The 15,546-nt window shown below is 33.7% G+C and overlaps 2 pseudogenes; both read right to left on the bottom strand.

Annotated features, from left to right (window-relative positions):
- Positions 1 to 370: 370 nt before the first annotated feature.
- On the bottom strand, positions 371 to 504 carry LOC145274731 (U2 spliceosomal RNA; annotated as a pseudogene).
- A 14,053-nt stretch (positions 505 to 14,557) lies between these two features.
- Positions 14,558 to 14,691, bottom strand: LOC145274280 (U2 spliceosomal RNA; annotated as a pseudogene).
- Positions 14,692 to 15,546: the final 855 nt, after the last annotated feature.

Here is a 15,546-nt window from a genome sequence, read left to right as displayed (position 1 = left end):
AAAATGTACAGGAATAAAAAAAAATTCAGCTTTCAAAATATTCGTCGATAAAAAAACCGATCTTTATATTTACGCTAGCCATTTTGTATATTACCACGTGACCTGCTATCTCTTAAACTGGAGGGGGGGGATCCACTTGAATCCAACAAAACCAGTAATTTTTTTTTTCTATTATATATACATCATTTTCTATAAAATTAAGTGTAGACTTTATAATTAAAACAAAAAATGTTATTCATACTAAAAAAAAAAACGCTTAGTCATGTCACGTGACGTGACGTCAACATCCACTAATGGCGAACAATTGTACCTATTTATTATGCCTCCCCACGGGACAGTTAGACACCAGGGTCGTTTTTTTAACGTGGAGAAAAGGTACAAAAATAAAAATTGTCTCAGTCGTGGAGGATTTCTCCTCCACCGAAAGAGAACAAGAAATAGAAGTGCAGCATCTGAAGAACAGATACTACACTTTGATCTTGACCAAAAGGCCAAGAATGCGAACAATTGTAAATAACAACTTTTTTCACAAAACCAACACCGTCTTTCTTTTTTTTCTCTCTCTTTCTCTCTCTCACCCACTTACTCTTCCCTCTCTCTCACCCTCTTTCTCTTGACGTCACACCACTGTTAAACTGTGTGGGGGGGGAACACATTCCCAGGCATTATCTCCTATAGATGCACATTTTATTAGAAATTCAGCTTTCAAAATATTAGACGATAATAAAAATATAAAACCAACACCCTCTTTCTCTTTTCTCTCTCTCTCACCAACTTACTCTTCTCTCTCTCTCACCCTCTTTCTCTTGACCTCCTACTACTGTTAGACTGTGTGTGTGTGTGTGGGGGGAAGAGGCAGCTTGAAAACCAACAAAAACAGTGCACAGTTTCCCAAGCATTTGGGGTGGGAAGGGGGGGAAGAAGCCGAGCGCACAGTTTCGTGTGAGAGAGAGAGAACAATTCTCAACCTATATACTCAACAAATTTTTTATCTACAGATTTGAAAGTTTGTATATAGGGTATTCAGACATATGGAAATATATCTAGCATAATCTATCTATTATATCTATAAAAGTGAAAATGTGTGTGTGTGTGAGGTAGCCAGAGAGAGAGAGAGAGAGAGAGAGAGAGAGAGAGAGAGAGAGAGAGAGAGACAACAATTCTCAACCTATATATTCAATACATTTTTTATCTACAGATTTGAAAATTTGTATATAGGGTATTCAGACATATGGAAATATATCTAGCATAATCTATCTATTATATCTATAAAAGTGAAAATGTGTGTGTGTGTGAGGTAGCCAGAGAGAGAGAGAGAGAGAGAGAGACAACAATTCTCAACCTATATATTCAATACATTTTTTATCTACAGATTTGAAAATTTGTATATAGGGTATTCAGACATATGGAAATATATCTAGCATAATCTATCTATTATATCTATAAAAGTGAAAATGTGTGTGTGTGTGTGTGTGTGTGTGCGTAAGAGAGAGAGAGAACAATTCTCAACCTATATACTCAACGTATTTTTATCTACGGATTTTAAACTTTGTATATAGGGTATTCAGACATATAGAAATATATCTAGCATAATCTATACATTATATCTATAAAAGTGAGAATGTGAGTGTGTGAGAGAGAGAGAACAATTCTCAACCTATATATTCAACAAATTTTTTACCTACAGATTTGAAAATTTGTATATTGGGTATTCAGACATATGGAAATATATCTAGCATAATCGATCTATTATATCTATAAAAGTCAGAATGTTTGCGTGTGGTTGTGTGTGTAAGGTTGCGAGAGAGAGAGAGAGAACAATTCTCAACCTATCTATTCAATAAATTTGTTATCTACAGATTTGACCATTTGTATATAGGGTATTCAGACATATGGAAATATATCCAGCATAATCTATCTATTATATCCATAAAAGTGAGAATGTGTGCGTGAGAGAGAGAGAGAGAGAAAGAGAGTAAGTACAATTCTCACCCTATATATTCAACAAATTTTTTATCTACCGATTATAAAATTTGTATATAGGGTATTCAGACATATGGAAATATATCTAGCATAATCTATCTATTATATCTAGAAAAGTGAGAATGTGTGTGAAAGAAGGAGAGAGAAGAGAGAGAGAACAATTCTCAACCTATATATTCAACTAATTTTTATGTACAGATCTGAAAATTTGTATACAGGGTATTCAGACATATGGAAATATATCTAGCATAATCTATTATATCTATAAAAGGTAGAATGTGTGTGTGTGTTTGTGAGTGAGTGAGTGAGTGAGTGAGTGAGAGAGAGAGAGAGAGAACAATTCTCAACCTATATACTCAACAAATTTTGTATCTACAGATTTGATAATTTGTATATAGGGTATTCAGACATAAGGAAATATATCTAGCATAATCTATCTATTATATCTATAAAAGTGAGAATGTGTGTGAAAGAGAGAGAGAGAGAACAATTCTCAACCTATATATTCAACAAATTCTATCTTTACAGATTTGAAAATTTGTATATAGGGTATTCAGACATTTGGAAATATATCTAGCATAATCTATTATATCTATAAAAGTGAGAATGTGTGTGTGAGAGAGAGAGAAAGAACAATTCTCAACCTATATACTCAACAAATTTTTTATCTACAGATTTAAAAATTTGTATATAGGGTATTCAGACATATAGAAATATATCTAGCATAACCTATCTATTATATCTATAAAATGACCATGTGTGTGTGTGTGAGAGAGAGAGAGAGAGTCAGAGAGAGAGAGAGAACAATTTTCAGCTTGTGTGTGTGTGAGAAAGAGAGAGAGAGAAAGAGAGGAAGGAAAATTCTCACCCTATATATTCAACAAATTTTTTATCTACATATTAGAAAATTTGGATATAGGGTATTCAGACGTATGGAAATATATCTAGCATAATCTATCTATTATATCTATAAAAGTGAGAATGTGTGTGTGAGAGAGAGAGAAAGAGAGAGAGAGAGAACAATTCTCAACCTATATATTCAACTAATTTTTTATCTACAGATTTGAAAATGTGTATATTGGGTATTCAGACATATGTAAATATATCTGGCATAATCTATGTATTATATCTATAAAAGTGTGAATGTGAGTGATGGAAAGAGCAAAAAATTCTCAACCTATATAACCTATAAAAGTGAGAATATGTGTGAGAGAGAGAGAGAGAGAGAACAATTCTCAACCTATATATTCCACACATTTTTGGGCACAGATTTGGAAATTTGTATATAGGGTAGGCAGACATATAGAAATATATCTAGCATAATCTATCTATTATATCTATAAAAGTGAGAACTTGTGTGTGTGTGTGTGTGTGAGAGAGAGAGAGAACAATTCTTAACCTACATACTCAACAAATGTTTTACCTACAGTTTAGAAAATTTGTATATAGGGTATTCAGACATATGGAAATATATCTAGCATAATCTATCTATTATAACTACAAAAGTTAGAATGTGTGTGAGAGAGAGAGAGAGAGAGAGAACAATTCTAAACCTATATATTCAACAAATTTTTTATCTACATATTTGAAACTTTGTATATAGGGTATTCAGACATATGGAAATATATCTAGCATAATCTATCTATTTTATCTATAAAAGTGAGAATGCGTGTGTGTGAGATAGCGAGAGAGAGAGAGAGAAAAAGAGAGAGATAAAAATTCTCAACCTATACATTCAACAAATTTTTTATCCACAGATTTGAACATTTGTATATAGGGTCTTCAGACATATAGAAATATATCTAGCATAATCTATCTATTATATGTATAAAAGTGAGAATGTGTGTGTGTGTGAGAGAGAGGACAATTGTCAACCTATGTATACAACAAATTTTTTATCTACAGATTTCAAAATTTGTATATTGGGCATTCAGACATATTTCAATATATCTGGCATAATCTGTCTATTATATCTATAAAAGTGAGAATGTGTGTGATAGAGAGAGAGAGAACAATTCTCAACCTATATACTCAACAAATTTTTTATCTACAGATTTGAAAATTTGTATATAGGGTATTCAGACATATGGAAATATATCTAGCATAATCTATTATATCTATAAAAGTGAGAATGTGTGTGTGTGTGTGAGAGAGAGAGAGAGAGAGAGAGAGAACAATTCTCAACCCATATACTCAACAAATTCTTTATCTACAGATTTTAAAATTTGTATATAGAGTATTCATACAAATAGAAATATATCTAGGATAATCTTTCTATTATATCTATAAAAGTGAGAATGTGTGTGTGTGTGAGCGAGAGAGAGAGAGAGAGAGAGAGAGAGAGAGAGAACAGTTCTCAACCTATACATTCAACAAATTTTTATATATAGTGTATTCAGAAATATCGAAATATATCTAGCATAATCTATTATATCATTAAAAGTTAGAATGTGTGTGTGTGTGAGAGATAGAGAGAACAATTCTCAACCTATGCACTCTACAAATTTTTTATCTACAAATTAGAAAATTTGTATATAGGGTATTCACACATATGGAAATATATCTAGCATAATCTATCTATTATATCTATAAAAGTTAGAATGTGTGTGTGAGGTAGCCAGAGAGAGAGAGAGAGAGAGAGAGAGTAAGAACAATTTTCAACCTATATATTCAACAAATATTTGATCTACAGATTAGAAAATTTGTATATAGGGTATTCAGACATATGGAAATATATCTAGCATAATCTATCTATTATATCTCTAAAATTGAGAATGTGTGTGTGAGAGAGAGAGAGAGAACAATTTTCAACCTATATACTCAACAAATTTTTTTATCTACAGATTTGAAAATTTGTATATAGGGTATTCAGACATATGGAAATATATCTAGAGTAATCTATCTATTATATCTATAAAAGTGAGAATGCGTGTGTGTGTGAGAGAGAGCGACACAGAACAATTCTCAACCTATATATTCAACAAATTTTTTATGTACAGATCTGAAATATCACATTTGTATAGAAGTAGAAATCTTGATACCTACTCTGATACCTAATAAAAGAAAGGACACTCTTTAGGGCGGATTTTGATTATAACAAGTCACTAATTAGAAATTATAATAAACATTCTAATAATTTAAGAATTTTACCAAAATAAAATTGCATGGTAATCACCCAATTTCTGCCACAAAATTTTGATTGGCAGAACTCATAAACATAAAATATATATTTTCTAATTTCATCTTTTTTTTTTCTTTTTACATAATCTGGTTTGATGTTTTCCCAAATATTCAAATCACTATATTTTGCTGCTTAATATCAAATACAGCAACTGAGTTATTTTTATGCATCAAACAATTACATTTTCTCATTCATCCAAACTAATCACTGAACATCAATTTCATATTTTCTTCACTAAAATATTACTGTGCTTGATGTCATCAAGTGGAGCGGATCATTTTTTTTTCATTTGTTCACACATTTTTCCAATTTATATATATTTTAAAGATTCTTAGCCTATGTCATTGCATACCAATCTGTTTATTAAAAGTTAAGGTTCACTGTAAACACATATGTTACACCAAAATAAAAACGCTTCAGATAATGTCTTGATATTCAATTCAGTTTCTCACATGACATCTTATGAAGTTAGTAGAAATGTTACAGACTTTTGAATCTCAAACACTTTCAATACTGTGCACTGATATTTTCTTTTTTGCAATATAAGCACATTCATGATTTTTTTTACAAACGTTAAAAACTTTCACATTGTGTAGCAATATACTGAAACAATTATAAAAATATTTGTTTTTATTTTGAATGATGCAGGGCATCTGAAGAGAGATTTTTCTAACAAAATGAAAGTATAATTTTTAGCAATAGGTATCTAGGAAAAGGCCACTACATATGTTATAAGTTCCAAATTTCCACAACCTGGCAAATACTGGTACATGCTAGCAAATTTAGATTTGCAATTACAGAATATGATTCTAATTTTTTCCTTTGCTCTTTATTCTAACACTACACTAAGTTTACTGTGTTATTTCGCTACAGTTGATATTGTGTAGAACAATAAGAAAATCATAGTGAACAATGCATTCAACAAAATTTCACACACATTTCTAGATACCTATATCTAATAAGTTCAAAAGAAAGGACACACTTAGGGAGGTATTTTGGTGGTCAAGTCACTAAAAAGAGATTAGCTGGTTTCCCGGCATAGCCTAGGATATAATAAAGATTGACTGAAATACATGTTCTAGCTGGTTTCTAGGCGTTGCCAGGGATGTAATATAGACACATTATGTTGTATATTACCTGTTCTCTTCTCCCTAAGGTAAAACAATTTCATATACATGCTGTAAATTACCTATGCTAGGGATAAAACATGAACAATACCAGTCCTAGGGTAGATAAAACAAATAATACATAGAGATGAAAGATTCCTCTCCCCTAAGAATCAAACATATGTTCAATATCTGCTTTTGTTTTTTCATTGTTTATACGGTCCCGAGCAACGCCGGGTAGCCCTGCTAGTCTATATATATAAAAGGCAAAAATCGGTGTGTATGTATGTATGTATGTATGTTTGTTTGTAACGCTAAAACTTTTGACAGACACAACCAAAGTTGACAAATTAGGTAGCATATTGCACCTTGATCACCCGGATGACAAATATCGAAATTTCACGTCAAACGGACAACTAGAAGGGGGTTAACTGATCATTTTTCTCCCAGGGGGGCCCCCCAAAAAACCTGTCATTTTAACATTATTCATTAGCTGTCACGTGACGTGACGTCAGCTCAGTAAAATGTCGGCTACGCTGAGCCTCTGACGTACATTAAAGCTGCCTGCGAGGAGTATCATTGATACTATAACACAGTTAAATATTAGTTTAAGAGTCGAACCGTTATTACCAACGGATTTATCGCACTTCAAAAAGAAGAATCCCAAAATTACATAAAAATTGACGTAGGGAAAATGTTTTTATTTTTGCTTGAAGTTTTTTACCGGCGAAGAAAGATGACTATGCTCTTTGCTATAGTTTACCATGTAAACAAGGCTTTAGCCATTTTGTTTTTACCTCCTAACTCTGTTAAACTGGAAGGGGGAGGGGTGGCTATCAGTATAAGGCCGCTTAAATACACGAAAATTACTTTTATACGAGTTTGTTTTCTTATGAATGGAACCGCGTTTATAGGGGGGAGGGGGGAGGAGGCAATGTGCACAGTCTCCCAAGCATTACCTACTATAAAAAAAGATGCACATTTACCCTCTTCTCTCACCCTCTTTCTCTCTCTCTCTCTCTCTTTCTCTTCTCTCTCTCACTCTCTTTCTCTATCACCCTCTTCTCTCTCTCTCTTTCTCTTCTCTCTCTCATCCTCTTTCTCTCTCTCTCACCCTCTTCTCTCTCTCTACCTTTTTCTCTTCTCTCTCGCACCCTCTTCTCTCTCTCTCACCCGCTTCTCTCTCTCTACCTCTTTCTCTTCTCTCTCGCACCCTCTTCTCTCTCTCTCACCCGCTTCTCTCTCTCTACCTCTTTCTCTTATCTCTCTCTCTCTCAACCTCTTCTCTCTCTCTCTCTTACCCTCTTCTCTCTCTCACTCTCTGTGTACACCTTTTTCTCTTCTCTTCTCTCTCTCTCTGACCCTCTTTCTCTCTCTCTCACCCTCTTTTTCTGCTCTCTCTCACCCTTCTCTCTCTCTCTCTCTACCTCTTTCTCTTCTCTATCACCCTCTTTCCCTGCTCTCTCTCACCTTCATCTCTCTCTCTCTACCTATTTCTCTTCTCTCTCTCTCCCTCTGCTCTCTCTCACCCTCTTCTTTCTCCCTCACCCTCTTCTCTCTCTCTCTCACCCTCTTCTTTCTCCCTCACCCTCTTCTCTCTCTCTCTCTCTACCTCTTTCTCTTATCTCTCTCTCTCACTACCCCTCTCTCTCTCTGTCTTACCCTCTTCTCTCTCTCTCTACCTCTTTCTCTTATCTCTCTCTCTCACTACCTCTCTCTCTCTCACCCTCTTCTCTCTCTCACCCTCTTTCTCTCTTACCCTCTTCTCTCTCTACCTCTTTCACTTCTCTCACCCTCTTTCTCTCTCACCCTCTTTCTCTGCTCTCTCTCACCCTCTTCTCTGCTCTCTCTCACCCTCTTCTCTCTCTACCTCTTTCTCTTCTCTCTCTCTCACCCTCTTCTCTCTCTCTTACCTATTTTGTAATATATATATATAGATATATATATTGTACAAACTATTGTACAAACTATTACCACTTATCAAGGCCTATAGGCCACTCGAGGATGAAAGTTTAAAAGTGCACAGTAGTCAAATTCGGCAAAGATGACGGAACCGCTTTAAGAGGAGGATGAATTATTCAGTGACTCCAACCTATTTTGTTACATATATGTATGTATATATTTTTGTAAAAAATATATATTACTACTTATCAAGGCCCATAGGACACTCGAGGATTAGAGTTGAAAAGTGCACAGCAGTCAAATCTGGGAAAGAGGATGGAACCGCTTTAACGGGAGGATGAGTTATTCAGCGACTCCAACCTATTTTGGTATATATATATTTATATCTATATTTATTTTTAAATATATATTACCACTTATCAAGGCCCATAGGCCACACGAGGATGAGAGTTTAAAAGTGCACAGTAGTCAAATTCGGCAAAGATGATGGAACCGCTTTAAGAGGAGGATGAATTATTCAGTGACTCCAACCTATTTTGTTATATATATGTATGTATATATTTTTGTAAAAAATATATATTACTACTTATCAAGGCCCATAGGACACTCGAGGATTAGAGTTGAAAAGTGCACAGTAGTCAAATTCGGGAAAGAGGATGGAACCGCTTTCACGGGAGGATGAGTTATTCAGCGACTCCAACCTGTTTTTTTATATATATATTTATATCTATATTTATTAAAAAATATATATTACCACTTATCAAGGACAATAGGCCACTCGAGGATGAGAGTTGAATAGTGCACTGTATAAAAAATACGGTAAAGAGGATGGAACCGCTTTAACGGGAGGATGAGTTATTCAGCAACTCCAACCTATTTTTTTATATATATATATATATATACTTTTATTAAAAAATATATATTACCACTTATCAAGGACAATAGGCCACTCGAGGATGAGAGTTGAAAAGTGCATAGTAGTAAAATTCGGGAAAGAGGATGGAACCGCTTTAACGGGAGGATGAGTTATTCAGCGACTCCAACCTATTTTTATATATATATATATATATATATATATATATATATTTATAACAAAAATATATTACCACTTATCAAGGCCCATAGGCTACTCGAGGATAAGAGTTGAAAAGTGCACATTAGTCAAATTCGGGAAAGAGGATGGAACCGCTTTAACGGGAGGATGAGTGATTCAGCGACTCCAACCTATTTTGTTATATATATATATATATATATATATATATATATATTTTGTACAAACTATATATTACCACTTATCAAGGCCCATAGGCCACACGAGGATGAGAGTTTAAAAGTGCACAGTAGTCAAATTTGGGAAAGAGGATTTAATCGCTTTAATAGAAGGATGAATTATTCAGCGACTCACACCTGTTTTGGTATATATATATATATATTTATAAAAAAATATGTATTACCACTTATCAAGGCCCATAGGCCACTCGAGGATGAGAGTTAAAAAGTCCACAGTAGTCAAATTTGGGAAAGAGGATGGAACCGCTTTAACAGGAGGATGAGTTATTCAGCAACTCCAACCTATTTTGTTATATATATATATATATATATATATATATATATATATATATTTTTCATAAAATATGTATTACCACTTATCAAGGCCCATAGTCCACTCGAGGACGAGAGTTGAAAAGTGCACAGTAGTCAAATTGGGGAAAGAGGATGGAACCGCTTTAACGGGAGGATGAGTTATTCAGCGACTCCAACCTTTTTTTTTATTTTGTAAAAAATATATATGACCACTTATCAAGGCCCAGAGGCCACTCGAGGATAAGAGTTGAAAAGTGCACAGTAGTCAAATTTGGGAAATTTTTTATATATCTATTTTTTTGTTACTTAGGCATTTCCACTTATCAAGGCCCAGATACATCTCGAGGATAAGAGTTAAATGTGCACAGTAGTCAATTGGACAATAAGGCCCAGAGGCCACCCGAGGATAAGGGTTGAAAATGGCAGTAGTTAATTGGACAACATAGTAATCGTTAGTAATGGAAAGTCGGGAAATTTGTTATATATATATTTATATTTTGTTTAGATAGGCATTACCACTTATCAAGGCCCAGAGGCCACTAGAGGATAAGTGTTGAAAAGTGCAGTAGTCAATTGGACAAAATATAGTAATTGATAGTAATGGAAATTCAGTAAATTTGTTATATATATATTAATATTTTGTTAAATACGCATTACCACTTATCAAAGCCCACAGGCCACTCGAGGATAAGGATTGAAAAGTGCACCGTAGTAGTCGGTTGTAATGGAAATGCGGGATATTTGTAATATACCTATTTTTTGTTACTTAGGCACAACCACTTATTAAGGCCCAGAGGCCACTCGATGGTATTACCACTTATCAAGGCCCAGAGGCCACTCGAGGATAAGCGTTTAAAAGTGCAGTAGTCAATTGGACAATATAGTAATCGTTAGTAATGGAAATTCAGTAAATTTGTTATATATATGTATATTTTGTTACATACGCATTACCATTTATCAAGGCCCAGAGGCCACTCGAGGATAAGGATTGAAAAGTGCACAGTAGTCAATTGGACAATATAGTAATCGTTAGTAATGGAAATTCAGTAAATTTGTTATATACCTATTTTTTGTTACCTGGTCATTTCCACTTATCAAGGCCCAGAGGCCACTCGAGCATAAGAGTTAAAAAGTCCACAGTAGTCAATTGGACAATAAGGCCCAGAGGCCACCCGAGGATAAGGGTTAAAAAGTGCAGTAGTCCATTGGTCAATATAGTAATCGTTAGTAATTACTACTTCTCAAGGCCCAGAGGCCACTCGAGGATAAGGGTTGAAAAGCGCAGTAGTCAATTGGACAATACAGTAATCGTTAGTAATGGAAATTCAGTAAATTTGTTATATATATATATATTTATATTTTGCTAAATACGCATTACTACTTATCAAGGCCCAGACGCCACTCGAGGATAAGGGTTGAAAATATTCAACAAATTTTTTATCTACAGATTAGAAAATTTGTATATAGGGTATTCAGACATATGGAATATATCTAGCATAATCTATCTATTATATCTATAAAAGTCAGAATGTTTGTGTGTGTGGGTGTGTGTGAGGTAGAGAGAGAGAGAGAGAACAATTCTTAACCTATATATTCAACAAATTTTTTATCTACAGATTTTAAATTTGTTATAAAGGGTATTCATACATATGGAAATATATCTAGCATAATCTATCTATTATATCTACAAAAGTGAAAATGTGTGTGTCTGTGAGAGAGAGAGCAATTCTCAACCTATATAATCAACAAATTTTTTATCTACAGATTAGATAATTTGTATATAGGGTATTCAGACATATGGAAATATATCTAGCATAATCTATCTATTATGTCTATAAAAGTGAGAATATGTCTGTGTGTGAGAGAGAGAGAGTAAGAACAATTCTCACCCTTTATATTCAACAAATTTTTATCTACAGATTAGAAAATTTTTATATAGTGTATTCAGACATATGGAAATATATCTAGCATAATCTATCTATTATATCTATAAAAGTGAGCATGCGTGAGAGGAGAGAGAGAGAGAGAGAACAATTCTCAACCTATATACTCAACAAACTTTTTATCTACAGATTTGAAAATTTGTATATAGATTATTCAGACACATGGAAATATATCTAGCATAATTTATCTATTATATCTATAAAAGTGAGAATGTGTGGGTGTGTGAGAGAGAGAATGAGAGAGAACAATTCTCAGCTTATATATGCAACAAATTGTTTATCTACAGATCCGAAATATCACATTTGTATAGAAGTAGAAATCTGGATACCTATTCTGATACCTAATAAAAGAAAGGACACTCTTTGGGGCGGATTTTGATGATAACAAGTCACTAATAAGAAATTATAATAAACATTGAAATAATTTAAGAATTTTATCAAAATAAAATTGCATGGTAATCACCCAATTTCTGCCACAAAATTTTGATTGGCAAAACTCATAAACAGAAAATATATATTTTCTAATTTCATCTTTTTTTTATATAATCTGATTTGATGTTTTCCTTAATATTCAAATCACTATATTTTGCTGCTTAATATCAAATACAGCAAATGAGTTATTTTTTATGCATCAAACAATTACATTTTCTCATTCATCCAAACTAATCACTGAACATCAATTTCATATTTTCTTCACTAAAATATTACTGTGCTTGATGTCATCAAGTGGAGCGGATCATTTTTTTTTCATTTGTTCACACATTTTTCCAATTTATATATATTTTGTCTAAGATTCTTAGCCTATGTCATTGCATACCAAGCTGTTTATTAAAAGTTACGGTTCACTGTAAACACATACGTTACACCAAAATAAAAACGCTTCAGATAATGTCTTGATATTCAATTAAGTTTCTCACATGACATCTTATGAAGTTAGTAGAAATGTTACAGACTTTTGAATCTCAAACACTTTCAATACTGTGCACTGATATTTTCTTTTTTGGAATATAAGCACATTCATGATTTTTTTTTACAAACGTCAACAAATTTCACAATGTGTAGCAATGTACTGAAACAATTATAAAAATATTTGTTTTTATTTTGGATGATGCAGGGCATCCGAAGAGAGATTTTTCTAACAAAATGAAAGTATAATTTTTAGCAATAGGTATCTAGGAAAAGGCCACTACATACGTTATAAATTCCAAATTTCCACAACCTGGCAAATACTGGTACACGCTAGCAAATTTAGATTTGCAATTACAGAATATGATTCTAATTTTTTCCTTTGCTCTTTATTCTAACACTACACTAAGTTTACTGTTTTATTTCGCTACAGTTGATATTGTGTAGAACAATAAGAAAATCATAGTGAACAATGCATTCAACAAAATTTCACACACATTTCTAGATACCTATATCTAATAAGTTCAAAAGAAAGGACACACTTAGGGAGGTATTTTGGTGGTCAAGTCACTAAATAGAGATTAGCTGGTTTCCCGGCATAGCCCAGGATGTAATAAAGATTGACTGAAATACATGTTCTAGCTGGTTTCTAGGCGTTGCCAGGGATGTAATATAGACACATTATGTTGTATATTACCTGTTCTCTTCTCCCTAAGGTAAAACAATTTCATATACATGCTGTAAATTACCTATGCTAGGGATAAAACATGAACAATACCAGTCCGGGGGTAGATAAAACAAATAATACATAGAGATGAAAGATTCGTCTCCCCTAAGAATAAAACATATGTTCAATATCTGCTTTTGTTTTTTCATTGTTTATACGGTCCCGAGCAACGCCGGGTAGCCCTGCTAGTCTATATATATAAAAGGCAAAAATCGGTGTGTATGTATGTATGTATGTATGTATGTATGTATGTTTGTTTGTAACGCTAAAACTTTTGAAAGACGGAACCAGAGTTGACAAATTTGGTATCATATTGCACCTTGATCACCCGGATGACAAATATCGAAATTTCACGTCAAACGGACCAGTAGAAAGGGGTCAACTGATCGTTTTTCTCCTAGGGGGGCCCCCCAAAAAACCTGTCATTTTAACGTTATTCAATACGTGTCACGTGACGTGACGTCAGCTCAAACTTTTGACAGACACAACCAAAGTTGACAAATTATGTATCATATTGAACCTTGATCACCCGCATGACAAATATCGAAATTCCACACCAAACGGACCATTAAAAGGGGGTGAACTGATCATTTCTCTCCTAGGGGGGCCCCCCAAAAAACCTGTCATTTTAATGTTAATATTACATAATCCAAAAACGCTTAGTCATGTCACGTGACGTGACGTCAACATCCAGTAATGGCGAACAAATGTAAACAAACACTTTGTTTTACCGATACTTTTGTAATTTCTCTTCTGCTTTGTTCTAGAGATTATTAAACTCCATGACAATGTCTCCAACGTATTTAACTGGTTAAAAATAGTATTTATACAAGAGTTTTAACGAAAAATATCAGGAAAAAATGTACAGGAATAAAAAAAAATTCAGCTTTCAAAATATTCGTCGATAAAAAAAACGATCTTTATATTTACGCTAGCCATTTTGTATATTACCACGTGACCTGCTATCTCTTAAACTGGAGGGGGGGATCCACTTGAATCCAACAAAACCAGTAATTTTTTTTTTCTATTATATATACATCATTTTCTATAAAATTAAGTGTAGACTTTATAATTAAAACAAAAAATGTTATTCATACTAAAAAAAAAAACGCTTAGTCATGTCACGTGACGTGACGTCAACATCCACTAATGGCGAACAATTGTACCTATTTATTATGCCTCCCCACGGGACAGTTAGACACCAGGGTCGTTTTTTAACGTGGAGAAAAGGTACAAAAATAAAAATTGTCTCAGTCGTGGAGGATTTCTCCTCCACCGAAAGAGAACAATAAATAGAAGTGCAGTATCTGAAGAACAGATACTACACTTTGATCTTGACCAAAAGGCCAAGAATGCGAACAATTGTAAATAACAACTTTTTTCACAAAACCAACACCGTCTTTCTTTTTTTTCTCTCTCTTTCTCTCTCTCACCCACTTACTCTTCCCTCTCTCTCACCCTCTTTCTCTTGACGTCACACCACTGTTAAACTGTGGGGGGGGACACATTCCCAGGCATTATCTCCTATAGATGCACATTTTATTAGAAATTCAGCTTTCAAAATATTAGACGATAATAAAAATATAAAACCAACACCCTCTTTCTCTTTTCTCTCTCTCTCACCAACTTACTCTTCTCTCTCTCTCACCCTCTTTCTCTTGACCTCCTACTACTGTTAAACTGTGTGTGTGTGTGTGGGGGGGAAGAGGCAGCTTGAAAACCAACAAAAACAGTGCACAGTTTCCCAAGCATTTGGGGTGGGAAGGGGGGGAAGAAGCCGAGCGCACAGTTTCGTGTGAGAGAGAGAGAACAATTCTCAACCTATATACTCAACAAATTTTTTATCTACAGATTTGAAAGTTTGTATATAGGGTATTCAGACATATGGAAATATATCTAGCATAATCTATCTATTATATCTATAAAAGTGAAAATGTGTGTGTGTGTGAGGTAGCCAGAGAGAGAGAGAGAGAGAGAGAGAGAGACAACAATTCTCAACCTATATATTCAATACATTTTTTATCTACAGATTTGAAAATTTGTATATAGGGTATTCAGACATATGGAAATATATCTAGCATAATCTATCTATTATATCTATAAAAGTGAAAATGTGTGTGTGTGTGTGTGAGGTAGCCAGAGAGAGAGAGAGAGAGACAACAATTCTCAACCTATATATTCAATACATTTTTTATCTACAGATTTGAAAATTTG

Source organism: Euprymna scolopes, chromosome 4, assembly GCF_053919585.1.
Source record: "Euprymna scolopes isolate OS-2025 chromosome 4, ASM5391958v1, whole genome shotgun sequence".
NCBI classification, from domain to species: Eukaryota; Metazoa; Mollusca; class Cephalopoda; order Sepiida; family Sepiolidae; genus Euprymna; species Euprymna scolopes.
Note: the sequence above shows the minus strand (reverse complement) of the source record. Positions and strands in the feature narration are given on the sequence as shown.